This window comes from Dipodomys merriami, unplaced genomic scaffold (assembly GCF_024711535.1).
Source record: "Dipodomys merriami isolate MVZ:Mamm:240054 unplaced genomic scaffold, mDipMer1.0.p SCAF_13, whole genome shotgun sequence".
Lineage (NCBI taxonomy): Eukaryota > Metazoa > Chordata > Mammalia > Rodentia > Heteromyidae > Dipodomys > Dipodomys merriami.
This window is the reverse complement of record NW_027202604.1, coordinates 5,848,533-5,859,629: the sequence shown is the minus strand read 5'-3', so window position 1 is coordinate 5,859,629 and position 11,097 is coordinate 5,848,533. Positions and strand designations below refer to the sequence as shown.

The following is an 11,097-nucleotide window of genomic DNA, read 5'->3' as shown; positions in this document are numbered from 1 at the left end:
GTCTCTCTTTATTCCCCTTTCCGTCTCTTCTTTTTCTCTCTCTCTCTACTTGCATCCTACCCAACTCATTTCCTGCATTGTGATTAGGACATAGTTAACTCTCCCTGTGCCTCCCCACACCAATCTATTCCTATTTTTTACCCACATCTCTCCCTAATCCTAATAATTTCTGGTTTTCCAAATTCTTTTCTGCGGTTCGAAGTCCTTTAACATATAGTCGTTTGATGTTGAATAGATGTATCTGTTGAACTAGATTGTATCTGTAGACTATTGACTGTACAAATGCAAACTTTGGTTGATGGTTGCCTTAAGATAGTGTTCTAGCACAAAACTGGTGCAATCTTTATCTCAAATGGGCCGAGTAAGCCGGAAAAACACAAGAAAAATGGCAAATTCGGGTATCTCAATTCCCAACCTTGATAATCAGGGATTAGAACAGATAAAGAATAATCCAGAGGAGAGTTCCCAAATAGCTCTACAAACACTAATAGCAAACATGATAAATGAGAAGTTTGACAATGTACAAAGGACTCTGTATGAGCGTGATAGGGAGAGAGAGGAGGCATCCCAGAAGTTTATACAGGAATATCATAAGCGTGAGGAAGCTTCTCAAAAACTGATACAGGATTTGCATGAACAACTTGAGAATACTCAAAGAGAAAGGGAGGAATGGCGTGAGCAGGCAGAGAACACTCAAAGAGAACTGCAGGAATCCCACAGAAGGGAGGAAACTAATCAAAGAGTAATTCACGAATTAAGAGACCAGGTAGAGAATACACAAAGATCACTAAAGGCATTCATGGAATCCATTAACAAAGAGCTGAAGGAAGTCAGGGAGACCACAAAGGGAATGCTGAATGGAACCCAACAGAAGGAATGGGAGTCCAAAGAAACCATAACCAATCAACTAAGTGATTTGAGAACAAACACTGAACACCAAATTAAGGAAGTAAAGAAATTCATACAAGACCTAAAACAGAGCTTCAACAAAGAACTTGAAGCCATCAAAGCTGACCAATTAGAAGGAAAAGAGATAAAAACAAAGTAGAGAGTCTTGACAGCAGGTTAGACCATGCAGAAGATCGAATCTCAGGGATTGAAGACAGCCTAGATATTATAGAGAAAGAACATACAACCATCCAAGACAAGTCCAAGAAATATGATAGGTCTATCCAACACCTGGAAGACACCATCAGAAGGCCCAATCTAAGGATAATGGGTGTAGAGGAGCACCTAGAAACAGAAGTTAATGGTCTAGGAAATTTGTTTAACAGGATCCTAGCAGAGAACTTTCCAAACATACAAAAAGATAGGCCTATTCAGATACAAGAAGCTTTTAGAACCCCAAATAGACCAGACCAGAATAGGACATCCCACCGTCACATTATAATCCACACAGGATCAACCCAGACCAAGGAAAAGATCCTTAAAGATGTCAAGGAGAAAAGGTTAATCACCTATAAAGGGAAACCAATTAGAATTACCTCAGATTTCTCAGCAGAGACAATCAAAGCAAGAAGAGCCTGGAATGACGTATGCCATGCCCTAAAAACAAACAACTATCAACCAAGAATACTGTACCCAGCTAAACTCTCCTTCATAACTGAAGGCCAAATAAAAACCTTCCATAGCAAAGAAAAATTGAAACAATACATCTCCACCAAACCAGCCCTGCAAAAGATTCTTAAAGATGTCCTACACATAGAAAACCAACAAGAACGCAACAAAGGCCAAGAAACTGCACCCAAACTGAGAATCCAAGAACCTTAGGAAGAACCCAGTTTTCACAGCCCCCAAGAAGGTGGATAACATGGCAGGAACCCCCAAATACCTCTCAGTCCTATCTCTTAACGTTAACGGACTGAACTCTCCAATTAAGCGACATAGACTATCTAGTTGGATTAAAAAACAAGACCCTTCTATCTGCTGCCTGCAGGAGTCACATCTTGCCCGTAAAAACAAACATATTTTCAAGGTTAAAGGCTGGAACAAAATCTACCAAGCAAACGGCCCTCATAAACAGGCGGGAGTTGCAATCCTAATATCAGATAAAATAGACTTCAAACTAAAATTCGTGAGAAGAGATAAAGAAGGTCGCTACATACTAATTAAAGGATCTCTCCTTCAGGAGGATATTACAATTCTAAATATCTATTTGCCAAACAATGGAGCACCCAAATTTATCAAAGAAACACTACTTTCCCTCAAATCCCATATAGATCCAAAGACATTAATTGTTGGGGATTTTAACACACCACTCTCCCCACTAGATAGATCAACCCGGAAAAAACTCAACAGAGAAACCGCAGATCTAAACAGCTGCATAGATCAACTAGACTTAACAGACATTTACCGAACATTTCACCCAGCAGCAACAGAATACACGTTCTTCTCAGCAGCACATGGAACGTTTTCTAAAATAGACCACATTTTAGGCCACAAAGCAAACTTGTCTAAATTCAGAAACATTGAAGTTATACCTTGCATTCTCTCTGACCACAAGGGAATAAAATTAGATCTCAACACCAAAAGCCACCAAAGAAAGTCCAGTATCACATGGAGGCTGAACAACACACTGCTGAATCATGAGTGGGTCATGGAAGAGATTAGAAAGGAAATTCAAATGTTCATGCTATTCAACAAAAATGAACACACAAATTACCAGCTCCTCTGGGACACAGCAAAGGCAGTACTCAGAGGCAAGTTTATAGCTCTGAGCTCCTACATCAACAAATTGGAGAGATCGGAAACTAACAATTTAATGACACATCTAAACCTCCTTGAAAAAGAGCAGCAAGATAAACCCCAATCCAGTAGACGGAAAGAAATAATCAAAATTAAATCAGAATTAAATGAATTAGAATCCAAAAAAACTATAGAAAGAATCAACAAAACAAAGAGTTGGTTCTTCGAAAAACTTAACAAAATTGACAGACCCTTAGCAAACCTTATCAGAAAAAGGAGAGAACACACCCAAATTAATAAACTCAGAGATGAGAACGGAAACATCACCACGGAAACAACCAAGATTCAGAACATTATAAGGGAATACTTCTCAAAACTTTATGCTAATAAGTTTGAGAACTTGACAGAAATGGACCTTTTCCTAGCAAATATTGACATGCCAAAACTAAACCAAGATGAGTTAAACCAGCTTAACAGGCCCATATCAAGCATTGAAATAGAAACAGCAATAAGAGACCTCCCAGCTAAGAAAAGTCCAGGACCAGATGGTTTTACAGCGGAATTTTACAAGGCCTTCAAAGCAGAGCTCACACCAATACTCCTCCAACTCTTCAATGAAATTGAAAGAGAAAGCTCACTACCGAACACATTCTATGAAGCCATCATAACCCTCATCCCAAAACCAGGCAGGGACTCATCAAAGAAAGAGAACTACAGACCCATTTCTTTGATGAACATTGATGCAAACTTCTCAACAAAATTTTGGCCAATCGACTTCAACAATTCATCCAAAAAATCATACACCATGATCAAACAGGATTCATTTCAGGGATGCAAAGCTGGTTCAATATACGCAAATCAATTAATATTATTCATCACATCAACAGGAGCAAGAATAAGAACCACATGGTTATCTCAATAGATGCAGAAAAAGCATTTGACAAGATCCAACACCCCTTTATGATGAAGGTTCTGGAAAAATTAGGAATCCATGGAACATTCCTCAATACAATAAAGGCTGTATATGACAAACCTACAGCCAGCATTATACTCAATGGTGAAAAACTAAAGCCATTTCCTCTTAACTCAGGAACAAGACAAGGATGCCCACTCTCTCCACTTCTCTTCAATTTAGTATTAGAATGCCTAGCTACAGCAATAAGACAAGATGCAGACATAAAGGGGATCCAAATAGGGAAAGAAGAAATAAAACTCTCCCTCTTTGCAGATGACATGATCTTGTATTTAAAGAATCCCATAGACTCCACTCCCAAATTACTCAAGCTGATTCAAAACTTTGGCAAAGTAGCAGGTTATAAAATTAACCCCCCAAAATCAATGGCTTTTCTATATGCCAACAATGAGAAAAGTGTGGCTGAAATTAGGAAAGCAACTCCATTTGTAATAGCCCCACAAAAAATAAAATACCTAGGAATTAACTTAACCAAAGAAGTGAAGGACCTCTATGATGAAAACTTTAAAATCTTGAAAAAGGAAATCAACACAGAACTAAAAAAATGGCAAAACCTCCCATGCTCCTGGATTGGCAAGATTAACATCGTGAAAATGGCAATACTTCCCAAGGCTATCTACAAATTCAACGCGATACCTATCAAAATTCCACCCTCATTCTTCAAGGAAATAGAGGAGGCAATCCAAAAATTCATATGGAACAATAAAAGACCCCGAATAGCAAAAACGCTCCTCAACGGAAAGAACACTGCTGGAGGAATATCAATACCAAATTTCAAACTCTACTATAAAGCCATAGTAATCAAAACATCTTGGTATTGGCATAAGAACAGACCTCAGGACCAATGGAATAGAATTGAAAACCCAGAAATGAACCTACAGACCTATAGCCATCTAATCTTCGATAAGGAAGCTAAAACAATAGAATGGAAGAAAGACAGCAAAATTGGTTAACTACATGTAGAAAACTAAAGCTAGATCCTTATATATCACCCTGCACCAGAATCAACTCCAAATGGATCAAAGACCTTGAACTCAAAGCAGACACTCTGAAAACATTACAGGATGGAATAGGAGAAACCCTAGGTCTCCTTGGCTCAGGTCGAAATTTTCTGAATAGAGACCTGGAAGCACAACAAATCAAAGAAAGGTTGGACAAATGGGATTGCATAAGATTGCAGAGCTTCTGCAGGGCAAATGACATAGCTGGCAAGATCAATAGAAAGCCCACCGATTGGGAGAAAATCTTTACTAGCCATACAATGGACAAGGGTCTCATATCTAAAATATACTTGGAACTCAAAAAATTAAACCACCCAACAACAAATCCTCAAAGAAACAACTGCCCAATAAATAAGTGGGCGAAAGACTTAAAGAGAAGCTTCTCTGAAGAAGAAAGAAGGATGGCCAATAGACACATGAAGAAATGTTCAACATCCCTAGCCATAAAAGAAATGCAAATCAAAACAACATTGAGATATCACCTCACTCCAGTTAGAACAGCAAAAATCAAGAACTCTAACAACAACAGATGCTGGAGGGGATGTGGACAGAAAGGAACCTTACTTCATTGTTGGTGGGAATGTAAACTTGTTCAACCACTTTGGAAAGCAGTATGCAGGTTCCTCAAAAGACTTCACATAGATCTCCCCTATGATCCAGCAATCCCACTTTTGGGCATTTACCCAAATGTTTACAAACAAGACCACACTAAAGCTACCAGCACAACTATGTTTATTGCAGCATTATTTACCATAGCTAAGATATGGAACCAACCCAGATGCCCCTCAGTAGATGAATGGATCAAGAAAATGTGGTATATATACACAATGGAATTCTATGCCTCCATCAGAAAGAATGACATTTCCCCATTTGTTAGGAAATGGAAAGGTTTGGAAAAAATTATATTAAGTGAAGTAAGCCAGGCCCAAAGAAGCATAGGTCCCATGGTTTCCCTTATTTGCAATATCTAGTATATGCATGAGTCAAGCGGAAAAGGTCAGATAATGTGATGTTAGGAAAATGAACCCTTAAATATGTATTTTAATGTTTTCGTTTCTTTCATGCATGTGTTTCTAACGCATTTACAAGATTATTTCTTTGTTGCTTTGTATGTCCCTCCCCCACAGTGTAACCCCTGCTTTCACTATATTTGATGTCAGAATAACATGTGGAGGAGATGGGGACAAACAAGTCGTTTAAGGATTCAGGTGGACCTGTTGCAACAATGAGAAGTACAAAATGTCATGTCAAAACCAGCTTTACAATGTCGGTGTGGGGGGGGAGGGGGGTATAATTGGGTGGGGGGAGGGGGGTAAAATTGGGTGGGGGGAGGTGGGAGATGGGGAAGGGAAGTGAAGGGTAAACAAAGGAGGAGGCTGCAATGCTTGGTAAGAAAAGTATGCATTATCCTGCCCATGTAATTGTAGCCCCTCTGTACAGTATGTTCCCAAATAAAATAAAATACAATTAAAAAAAATAAAATGAAATAAATTTAAAAAAAAAATGAACTTTACAATTTTGGTGGGGGTAGGGAGGATTGGGTGGGGGCGCTGGGGGAGGCTGGGATGGGATGGGAAGGGTAAACAAAGGAGGAGGCTACAATGCTTGATAAGAAATGTACTCATTATCTTGCCTGTGTAATTGTAACCCCTCTGTACAGTATTTTCACAATAAAAAAGAATAAAATAAAATAAGATGCCAATATTACCTTCATAAAAAGCAAGAAAAAGACATTGCAAGTATACAACATTAGATATTCTTATCTGTTATAAATCTGAATGCAAATATCATAAATAAAATGAGAGCAAAATGAAATAATCAGTTAATTGAAAGAATTATGAACTATATAATATGTTTTCTGTACATTTTCTTACATGGCTTTTATTATCTTGAGATGATTACTGTTTATTTAAATTTGTGCAATGGTTTCTGTGAAATGATGAATTTTCATGTGCTTTTCTACATCCATTGCAAAAAAAAAAGAAAAAAAAAGCTCAGAGATAGCAACCAGGCCCTGAGCTACAATCAACCAAAAAAAGATGATCACACTATTCTAGTATATAATTCAGATATGTAACAACATAATTTTATCATAGTTTTTTAGAGTGAGAGTGATCTTGCTCTATAGGTTTTTGAGTAGAGCTTATATTGTCACTGATAAATGCCCATATCTCAGTGGTTAACCTTTTTTTTTTTTTTTCATGATTTCAGCATGTGTATGGAGAGGTGGCTTGCCTCCTCTCTGACAGTACACAGGATTGCCATCTGATTATGATGCTTTTCTCTGAAAATGGCTCAACCAGCAATATGATAGACAAACAGAATGGACGATCATATAGAGACTCTTCAAGGCCAGATCTGGAAAGTACTTGTATTCAATTGGCTAGCCACTCTGAACACACAGCTTCTACTCCTCAAATCGTCTCTCATTCTGATTTCTTCTCATGTTTCAGGTTTTCCAAGCTTTTCTTTCCATCAAACACATCCCACTCCATGCTTGGCAATGTAGGGACATTGCTTTCTAAAGGCTCACCCTTAAGCATTTTTTTTAATATTCCAAATCACAGATGACATCCTGGAGTACATTTTAGCCCAAACAACAAGACTAAAACGAAACCTGATTAACTGGCCAAGTAACTTGTTTTCCTAATTATGAACTTATTTGCATGAAAAATTTAGAAATAAACATTTAACTATACAATTAAATCATCATTAGTAATCATAATTACTTTCATTTTTCACATCATGTAGAATTGTTGTTGAGTGTACTGCTGAGAAGGATCAGGGAAAGGGAAGTTCTGTAAGAATGATTTTTTTTCTCCTTTATTCAATAGTATATCCCAAAACTCAGTAAATATATAAGTGTCTGGTAATGAACAGATTCCTTGAATAAATGTAAAGGGTATGTCTGATTTGTATTATTCTTTTTGTGAACTTAGTAAATAGTGGTTAAAATATTTACATACAAATGAAGTACTGTTGCAACCACAGTTGGAGCAAAGCAGTAACATTTCTCCTGATAGAAGCTGATATTACTGCATCCTTGTTCCCAACCAGAGACTGCCTGTAACGGAGGAGTACTCTGTTATAAAACATTTATTGTGAGCAAACACAAACCAACAGTACATGGGAGAATATATACAATAATACTTTGGAGAAAAGCCTAAGAATTGAGAGGCTGGAGTCGTAGTTTAGTGGAAGAATGAATATGTTTGCTTACTTAGCCCTGAATTCAATCTAGAAAGGTTGCAAAACACATGGAAGGTTCCAACATTTTTGTATTCTTGAAACACCATCAGTAAAATGAGAATAGTGATATGCAGAGAATGAGTGAGGAAAGACTAATTATGCACACATTTAAGGCAGTTTATGAAATGCTCTATTTGGTCATATCCTCAATATTTAGAAGTATGACGCATTCTATGCCTTATTTTTCTACTACCATATCTACTAATACACTACACCAGGTGATAGACATAGGTGGCAATTTACCTGATCAACCTAGAATACAACTACTTCTAATGCTCCAATATATAGACTTTAAGGGTAAAGAGGACCTGTTGACACGAGTTATACCTAGAAGTGACCCACAATACTGTTCCATTTTCCCTCAGTGATGATTTATAGAGGCTAAACACCAATACTTGCTTTTGGCAATTTTCTGGTAGAAGGCACTTGTGAAGAGATGTTCGTTCTAAATGTTGCTCCAGTCTTCTGGGTGAGAGTCTTGCTACACTGAATTTCTTGAGTTCCTGCAGGACATGGTGGGCTTGGGACCCCTGGCAGCCTGGTTTTCCTCTCCTGATTATGTATCCAATTAGATTATGTCCAAGTGACTTAGATTATTCTAGGTCTGTCCCTCTCCTTGGGATGGGTGTTGGGGGTGGTGGTGGTGTCTATCTTCAGTCATGTCTGGTCAGGACAATCTTCTCACAGAGCTCTGCAGAGCAGAAGTTTAGGAACAGTGATCACACTCAAGTGAGCAAACAGGTGGGAGTGAGGGAAATTTCATGGAATTGAGAAAGCATACTTTTTTTTTTTTTAAATACTGGCTATTTAGGGGAGGGTACAGGAGAACTTAAGGCTCCTTCAGGCCATCCGCAGTCCAGCTAGCGTTCCCAACCCCTTCACCTGGGCCCCCTGTGCTTTCCGGTACCCCTGACTCCCCATCCCTCTGGACACCCAAGATCGCAAGGCTCAGAGGCCTGGGCATTCTGGTTCAGACCAAGTCCAAAGAAGCAGGGCCACCTGGGTGGCTGCAGAGTCGGGGTGGGGTCAGGCTTAACCTGGGCCAACTCTTGCCCAGGCCCAGGTGAAGTTTCCCCACCTCGGGCGCCTGTGGGCACCACGCGGCTGGGAGTCGGGTTTGAGGTGTCGGCCGGGACTTCTGAGGCGAGTTCAAGTCCGGAGGGGGATGCGGTGGATTGGGGGTACAAGGCCTCCCCCACCCCCAATCCCTTCACCATTCTTGGGCCATCTCCCACCCCCTAGCCTTCGTGTGTCCCTTTTATGCGCGCGCCCGTCAAGGTCCCCGCGTCCCCTCCCCTCCAGCCGCCCCGTCAGCCTCGACTCCCCCCCCAGCCCCCCCACCTCTCACCGTCCCTGTCGCTCCTTCCCGGCTTGACGCCCCTCACCCCCCACGCTCCGCGGCCCGGCCGGAGCGCGGGACTCAGCTGTCACTTTACTTTTCCGTCCGTCCCCTCCCCCTCCCTCCCTCCCCACCGCTTCCCCTCCCCCTTCCCCCACCCCCCGCAGGCCCCGCGGGGCAGCCCGCTCGTGCGCGCGCCCGCCCCCGCCCCCTCGCGGCCGCGCGCCGGCGGAGGAGGGGCGAAGGGGCGGGAGGGGGGAGCGCGCGGCGCCGCACGGCCGACGTGGGGCTCGCGCTCTCGCGGTCTCTCCCGGGCGGGCGGGCACGCGGGCACGCGTACTGGCGGGCGCGCGCACGGACGGCCGGGCGGCGTTGGCTCCCGGCGGTGGTGGCTTCACTTTCCAGGACTGAGGGGCGGCCAGAGCCGCAGCCGCGGGCAGCAGCCTCGGGAGCCGGAGCTGGAACGGCCGGGGGCGGCGGCGGCGGCGGCGGCGACGGCGGCGGCGGCGCTGAGGGTGAGTCCGGGGCGGGCGCGAGCGCGGCGGGGGAACAGGCGTGGCCGGGCGGTCGGGTGCGTGGTGCGTGGGTCCGGCTCCCGGTGACTCGACGGTGTTGCGGGGGACACCCGGTCCCCGGGGGGGGCCCTCCCCGCCCCCTCCCCCGCGTCCTCGGGCTTCGGCGGGCGCCCGCGACCTGCGCCTACACCCCTCCCTCAGGTACGGGCTCGGGCCGCGCCGGTGTCCCCGCCGCTCCGCGGGCGGGCGGGCTCCCCTCCCCCCGCCCCCGCCCCCTCCCCCACGCCGCGGGGCTCCGCTCGCCCGGCTCGCGCCCTACTTCTCGTCCGCGCTGCCCCGCGCCCCCTCCGGAGAGCCGCCTGCCCCGGTTCTCGCCCTTTCCACCCCTCCCCCTCCTCCCCATCCTCACCCCCCTCCCCAGCCGCGTCCCTCCCGGCCCTTCTTACCCCCCCCCCCCACACACACCCGGCGGTTCTCGGTTCCCCATCCTCCGCCACCCTCCCGGCCCCTTCCCTCCTCCAGCCGCATCCTGGAACTAAGTCTTTGCAAAAAAAAAAAGAAAAAGGAAAAAGTACCGGCTGCGTGTCTGGGTGGAAAGTGCTGGCTCGAGCCCGGCCGTCCCCGGCGCGCACCGCCGCCGCGCCCGGGTCCCTCCCGCCCGGGCCCGGCCCGTCCCGCCCCGCCGGCCCTCGGGAGCCCCGTCGGGAGGAGACCTGGGCGGGGGGCGGGGGCGTCTTTCTCGGAGTCCTCGAGGGGGACGTGTGTTGTCTTCTTGGTCTTTTGTGAGGATGCCGGGTGCTGGTCACAGTTGGGATCCCGAGCCCATTTTTTTTCCTCTGGTTTTTTCTCTGCAGCCCCCACTGGCCTGATTTGAAACTAGATTCCCCCCCCCTCCATCTCCCCTTCTCCCTTCTTCCCCGCTTCCCCCCCCCCCCCCCGTCTTCTCCCACTCATCATGTTTTCATCCTCTTGCCCTTGATTACTTTTAATGAAGATAAAGCATGGTCTCTTGTGGGGCTCCCCACTACCACCGCCCCCCCCCACTAACCAGAAACGCCCCATCCATCTTCCCTAAAGGAAATCAAGGCCCCTTTAGGAAGACATCATTCTGTGCTTTCTAGCTGTTAGACACCTTTGCAATGTTTTTTTTTTTAAAGATCCATCGCTTTTTTTTAAAATTGTGTGTTCTTGAGCGTCTCCTCAGATATTTTTTAAAGTGCAGAAAGAAATCCAAGGGCTCACCCTCTCACCACCTCAGTTTTCCCCCCAGATTTTAAGCGCTTCTGAGTTTTTAATCCCTGATTATTTGAACAGTACAGGTCTGAAGATGTGATC

At 44.4% G+C, this 11,097-nt stretch overlaps 1 protein-coding gene across 1 annotated transcript in view; it reads left to right on the top strand.

Annotated features, from left to right (window-relative positions):
- Nucleotides 1-9,556: 9,556 nt before the first annotated feature.
- The window catches only part of LOC138824644 (uncharacterized), a 73,399-nt gene continuing 71,858 nt past the window's right edge, over nucleotides 9,557-11,097 (top strand). The window contains exon 1 of the mRNA XM_070018613.1: nucleotides 9,557-9,762. The gene's annotated coding sequence lies outside the window, so the exon portion shown is untranslated. The remainder of the gene's footprint in view (nucleotides 9,763-11,097) is intronic.